General features: G+C 35.4%; 1 non-coding gene across 1 annotated transcript; it reads left to right on the top strand.

Moving 5' to 3' along the window:
- Window positions 1-661: 661 nt before the first annotated feature.
- Window positions 662-733, top strand: TRNAQ-CUG (transfer RNA glutamine (anticodon CUG)). The gene has a single exon. It is a non-coding gene; the product is annotated as a tRNA-Gln (tRNA).
- Window positions 734-7,298: the final 6,565 nt, after the last annotated feature.

Here is a 7,298-nt window from a genome sequence, read left to right as displayed (position 1 = left end):
TTCTGTAGAGGGCAAGTTTTTGCTAACATTGTAATTCAAGCATCATATTCTCCTATAGTGAAGAGTTGTTCTTTCAAGCTTCTTAATTTGATTCCACTTGTTTAGTCCTAAAATTCATCTTCTTTACAACTTTATCTATTTTGCGTGCTTTGCATTCCATACTTGATATTTCTATTTATCCTTACGATTTGTATTAAGCTACACCACATATTCTTAGAACTACGTACAAATTTAACTCTATCCGTTTTTTGGGTAAACAATATTGAAATTATTTCTCCTTAAAGTTCATAATTTCTCTTCAGCGCCTACTATTTTTTCTTTTGTTGATCTTACGTTAGTCTCTCCCGTTCTTGAAAACCAAACGCGGAAAATCCAAGGTTTTATTTTTTGATTCTTCCATTTTCTCTTTGGTCAATTCAGTGTGAAACATTGACCAAAAAATTCATTGTGAAATAAACCACTCTTAGATTGATGCCTAACATATATTATTATTTACAACTCTTGAAATTTAAATTCTTTTGCATTTAAAATCTTAATTTGATGTTTCCTATGTCGAAGTCACTTTTCAGACATTCACGTAATATTTTTGTCGGGCAGGAGTAACATAATAAGAGCTTATCCAGTTCAACATTTGTAATATAATATAAGATTGCAACACATTGGTTCCATGGTCTAGTGGTCAGGACATTGGACTCTGAATCCAGTAACCCGAGTTCAAATCTCGGTGGAACCTTTACTTCAATTTGTTTACTCGTTTTTCAGTTTGCTCTTTGTAAACAATAAAACAAACCTCTAATTATGGAAAGTTCTTCCACTTAAATACTTTTGTCGGAAAGACGACTAACCCTTAATACCAAATCAGCTTTTCCCTTCGAAGTCCCTTTTGTTTTCTCTTTACTTTACTACTCTCACAAATGTAATACTGAAGAAGTTGAAGTGAAAGCAGGGGCGGATTTACGTGGAGGGGTGGGGTATATGCACCCATTCTCCTTTCCCTAGGCTATGAATATAAATAGCGCTAATTTTTCATATCATGTAATCACCCATATAACGGGTTGGATCCCCATATAGTTCTTTCTGTTGTAAATAATACGCGGATGAATATCCATGTGTGAATAGTTTGTGGATGGATTTTCACATTTTATGTCCATCCCTTGCACTATTTTGCTATAGTGTTCTTGATCTTTTTATGCATATAAATTGGCATGTAACCAGATTGTAAAGAACACACCAAAAGAAATGAAATACTCCATTCTATCTTTGTTTCTTATTTATATTTTACTAAATTACTTTTATTTTATAACACGTTATCAGCACGAGTCTTTAATTATCCTTGTATCGAGTTTGATTTTCTCCTTCAGGTATGTTATAGATCTATTTCTTGTATAATAAATAATAATAGTATATATGACACAAGCATTAGCACCTGCAGATTCATAGCATATGATGTTAAGTGACACATTGAGTTTTTTTTATAAGTTTCCCTATGTTTATACCGTAGAAAATAGAAAGATAAAGGAAGTGTAGTTATTTTCTTTGTGTGAGAATTTGGATAAGTTTTACTAGCATTTGGTGTAATCTGTTGTGATTTCAAATCCCCCGGACCCCCGTAAAAATGAACTAACTTCAATAATGACATCTAGCAAAATTTCTTTTAGATATGTGTTGAGAAAATAATATTAAACAAGTACATATATATTTGGTCTTGAAAGACTGATAGAAAACTTTACTCACAATTTTTCTATATGGCAATTACTTCTGCATGTATGGACGAAAATGTGACTTCTTTTAGTGATATGATGATAGGTATAAATTTTTCTTTCCCACAGCTGCTATTGACATTTATGTTTTGAGGTACTTTTGAAGCAAAAGTTTCGATTCTTATTACAAAATTTACAAATGAAACTTCTTCACTAATAATGACATTATTATTTCTAATTTATTTATTTTCTTTTATAGCTTTCGCCATGTCAAATTTATCAAACTTGAATTTGTGGCACTTAACATCACGGGAAGAATTATTTGTCATGAGTCCTTGATGCTGAAATTCACCTAGAATTATTTGTCATGAGTCCTTGATGCTGAAATTCACCTTGACGCTAAAGATCTTGAGAATAATATTTTACAAGGAAATGAAGCATCAAATCAGGATAAAACGAAGGCCATGATTTTTCTTCGTCATCATCTACATGAAGGATTAAAAACTGAATATTTAACTATAAAGATCCATTTGAATTATGGATTAATTTGAAGGATCGATATAACCATCTAAAACTTATGGTATTACCGAAAGCTCGGTATGAGTGGATACATTTAAGGTTGCAAGACTTTAAAACCGTAAGTGAATATAATTTTGCTATCTTTAAAGTAAGTTCTCTATTAAAATTATGTGGAGACACTATCACAGATGAGGACTTATTGGAAAAAATATTTTTTACTTTTTACGCTTCAAATGTGGTGCTACAACAGCAATACCATGAAAAAGATTTTAAGAAATATTCTGAGTTAATCACATGCCTACTTGTGGCAGAGCAGAATAATACTCTATTAATGAAAAATCATGAAACTCGTCCCACTGGGTCAGCTCCATTGTCGAAAGTGAATATTGTAGCAGCATATGATAAGTCTGAAAGAAAATAAAATAATTACCGTAGCCGTGGACATGGCCGTAGACGTGGACATGGCAGGGGACGAAACAATTATCGTCATTATGGTGGAAATAAACAGGAGAACATTAAGAATTCTCAAATTAATCCTTCAAAAGGTAAAATTAATATGTGCCACCGATATGGTATGAAAGGTCATTGGTGCATTTGTCGTACGCCAGATCATTTTGTCAAACTTTATCAAGCCTCCCTCAGAAAGAAAGAAAATAATATGGAGTCACACTTGACCTTTCAAAATAATGATGATGAAGCAGGTCCCTCAGATAAATATGATTATGAGGCACATCTTGCATATAAAGATGATGATTTTTGAGGTCTTGTAAATATTACTCATTTAGAATATTGGCTGAAGAACTAATCATCTTATTGGGGAATGAAGCTATAATAAATGTTGTCATTTTTTATTTATGTTTGCAACTAGTTTATTTTTCTTGAGTGTATTTTCCTAATGCATCATGTGTTGCTAGTTTCTACATTCCTAATGTATTTCTTAATATTTTTTTTTTGTTAGTATTTCATATTTCTTATGATATAATTTTTGATTTTGTATGAAGAATATGAAAATTTTCCAGTCTTCAGGTGGACTCAAGATTAATAAAGATGATATATGTCTTCTGGATAGTGCTACAACGCACACTATTTTAAGAGATAAGAGATATTTCTCTTATTCGGTAATGAAAGAAGCCAATGTTAATACAATATCTGGTAATACAAGATTAATTGAAGGTTCTGGAAGAGCCAATTTATTACTACTAGGAGGAATAAATTGGCTATTTATGAAGCACTATATTGTAGTAAATTCAAAGAAACTTATTAAGTTTTAAAGATATTCGCCAAAATGGCTACCATATTGAGACTACAAATGATGAAAAGATTGAATATCTATGTACTTGAAATGTTACCTACTCTTTCCTCCGGCTTATACTAAATAAGTATTAGTAGGATTGAAACACATGCCGTAGTAAACGAGAAGTTTACTAATGAAGATAATTTTATCATTTGGCATGATCGGTTGGGCCATCCTGGTTTTACTATGATGCGTAAAATAATTGAGAATTCACATGGACATCCAATGAAGAACCAAAAGATTCTTCAATTTAAGGAATTTTCTTGTACTGTATATTCTCAAGGCAAACTAATTATTAGACCATCAACGATTAAGTTATGATGGAATCTCTAGCATTTCTGGAATGTATACAGGGTGATATATATGTGCCCGTTCACCCTCCATGTGGACCATTCAGATATTATATCGATTTGGTAGATATATCTATAAGTTGGTCACATATGTGCTTATTATCAACTCGCAATATGGCATTTGTGAGATTGTTGGTTCAAATAAAAAAGCTAAGAGCATAATTTTCAGATTATGCAATTAAGACAAATTGTCTTGATAATGCTAGTGAGTTTATATCCCAGGACTTTAATGATTATTGTATATCAACTGGGATAACAATTGAGCATCTGATTGCTCATGTTCATACACAAAATAGTCTAGCGGAATCATTGATCAAACGCCTCCAATTAGTTGCTAGGCCAATGCTTATGAGAACAAAACTTTCCATTTCAGTATGGGGTCATGCTATTTTGCATGCAACGATACTTGTGCGGATAAGGCCCACAAGTTATCATAAAGTCTCCCCATGCAATTAGCTTTTGGTCAGGAGCTAAATATTTCCCATCTTAGAATCTTTGGTTGTGCAGTATATGTTCCAATTTTTCCACCATAATGCACAAAAATGGGTCCCCAAAGAAGGTTGAGGATATATGTTGGGTATGAATCTCCTTCTATTATAAAATATTTGGAGCCTTGACTAGAGATTTATTTACGACAAGATTTTCTGATTGTCATTTTGATGAATCAGTATACCCAATATTAGGGGGAGAAAATAAGAAGCAGAGAAAGGAGATAGATTGGAATGCATTATCACTATCTCATTTAGATTCTCGAACAAATCATTGTGAACAAGAGGTTCAAAAGATAATTCATTTGCGAAATGTTGCAAATCAATTGCCAGATGCATTCACTGACCTACCAAGGGTGACTACGTCACATATTCCAGCTGCTAATGCTCCAATTCTAGTTGATATCCTGACAGGACAGTCAATTAAAGCAAATGAGTTTAAGTCACGCTTGAAACGTGGTAGATGTAACACCCCAGACTTTAAACAGAGTCTCACATAGGCAAAACACAAGAGGGATGTTGGGTATATAAGTTAACAAATCTTAGACCCTAATAATGCGTTTTAAACCCGTGAAGGCCTAGGCTCAGAACGGATAATATCACTAGCGGGTTGGGCTGTTACATATGGTATCACAACCACTCCTGTGTCAGCCTTGCCGATGGTGGGTCAGAGTTCAACTAAGTCTAGGCAAATCCCGATTAGGTGGGGCAAACCCCAGTGTTGAGTTTAGGCGAATCTCATGCGGTAGGGAAAACCTCAACGAGGACGCTGAGTCCATAAAAGGGGGTGTATGTAACACCCCACACTTTAGACAGAGTCCCACATTGGCAAAACACAAGAGGGATGCTGGGTATATAAGTTAACAAGCCTTAGGCCCTAATAACACGTTTTAAACTCGTGAGGGCCTAGGCCCAGAGCGGACAATATCACTAGCAGGCTGGGCTGTTACAATAGACTACTCGATTCTAAAGATAAAAATCCTCGAACAAGAAAAGGAGCAAATGGTCAAAGTGATCATAATACGGAAGTAGTGGCTCAAGAAGAGCCCCGAGACATAACAAATGATAAGACCTCAGAGGAGGTCCAGGTACCTGAAAATAATGAGAATGAAGAGATTTCAATAAGTTATAACTCAACGAAAAAAAAATAGAACCGAAATAATATTATTATCGATAACATTTTTGCTTATAATGTTACTGTTGAAATAATACAACAAGATGAGGATCTTGAACCAAAATATGTCGATGAATGTAGACAGAGAGTTGATTGGCCAAAATAGAAAGACGTTATCCAGGCAGAATTAACTTCATTGGAAAAATGTGAAGTCTTCGGACCTATAGTTCGAACACCTGAAGGTATAAATCCACTAGGGTACAAATAGGTTTTTGTGCGAAAACAAAATGATAAAAATGAATTTGTTAGATATAAAGCGCGACTTGTGGCACAAGAATTTTCACAAAGACCTGGCTTTGATTATATGGAGACATATTCTCCTGTGGTGGATGCTATCACATTCAGGTATCTTATAAATTTGGCAGTGCATGAAAAACTTGATATGCGTCTAATGGATGTTGTCACGGCCTATTTGTATGGCTCATTAGACTATGGAATTTTTATGAAAATCCCGGAAAGATGTAAAGTGCCCGAAACATATAAAGGTTTTCGAGAAAATTGTTCAATAAAGCTTCAAAAATCCTTATACGGATTGAAACAATCCGGGCGGATGTGGTATAATCGCCTGAGTGAGTACCTATTGAAAGAAGGGTACAAGAATGATCCAATTTGTCCTTGTGTCTTTCTAAAAAGGTTTGGATCTGAATTTGTTATAATCGTTGTATATGTTGATGATTTAAATATCATACCTGAGGCTGGACTCGCAGGTCATCCCTAGGAGATGGAGTTTTAAGTACCTTGGGTCTATTATTCAGGGGGTGGGGAGATTGATGAAGATGTCACCCATCGTATTGGGGCGGGATGGATAAAATGGAGACTCACTTCTGGTTTTTTGCGTGACAAGAATGTGCCACCGAAACGTAAGGGTAAGTTCTACAGAGTGGTGGTCAGACCAACGATGTTGTATGGGGCTGAGTGTTGGCCAGTCAAGATCGCTCATGTCCAGATGATGAAGGTAGCAGAGATGAGAATGTTGAGATGGATGTGCGGGCACACCAGGTTAGATAGGATAAAAAATGAGGTTATTCGCGACAAGTTGGGTGTGGCCCCTATTGAGGACAAGATGGGGAAGCGCGCCTTAGGTGGTTTGGTCATGTGAGGAGGAGGAGCACAGACGCTCCGGTGATGAGTTGTGAGAGGTTGACATTGGAGGGCCTACGGAGAGGTAGAGGTAGGCCAAAGAAAAGGTAGAGAGAGGTAACTAGGCAAGACATGACGCATCTTCAGCTGACCGAGGACATGACCCTTGATAGGAAGGTATGGAGGTCGAGGATTAGGGTAGTAGAGTAGGTAGTCTAGAGTGTTTATAACAGTAGTATTGGCACGCAGTCTCTTTTTCTGTTGGTAGTACATTTTTATGACTAACCGTTATTTTCTTTCATTGTTGATCACCTTATTGTCTTGTTATTTTTATTCTGCTTTTATATGTCTTTTTGGTACTGTCCCTTCTTATCTATATTTTCATTAATGTGGTGCTTATGCTTTCCTGAGCGGAGGGTTTATTGAAAATAACCTCTCTATCCTCACAAGGTAGGGGTAAGGTATGCGTACACACTACCCTCTCCATACCCCACGGTGTGGGATAATACTGGGTATGTTGTTGTTGTTGTTGTTGTTGTTGTTGTTGATGATGATCTTAGAAAGATGAGATTTTGTCTTGGTCTACAAATTGAGTATATGAAAGATGAAATTTTTGTCCATCAATCAACATACACTGAAAAAATCATATACCGATTTTATATGGATAAAGCATATCCATTGTGTAGCCCAATG

This window comes from Nicotiana tomentosiformis, chromosome 1 (assembly GCF_000390325.3).
Source record: "Nicotiana tomentosiformis chromosome 1, ASM39032v3, whole genome shotgun sequence".
Classification (NCBI taxonomy): domain Eukaryota; kingdom Viridiplantae; phylum Streptophyta; class Magnoliopsida; order Solanales; family Solanaceae; genus Nicotiana; species Nicotiana tomentosiformis.
The sequence above is the reverse complement of the archived record's forward strand: the minus strand, read 5'-3'. Positions and strand labels throughout refer to the sequence as shown.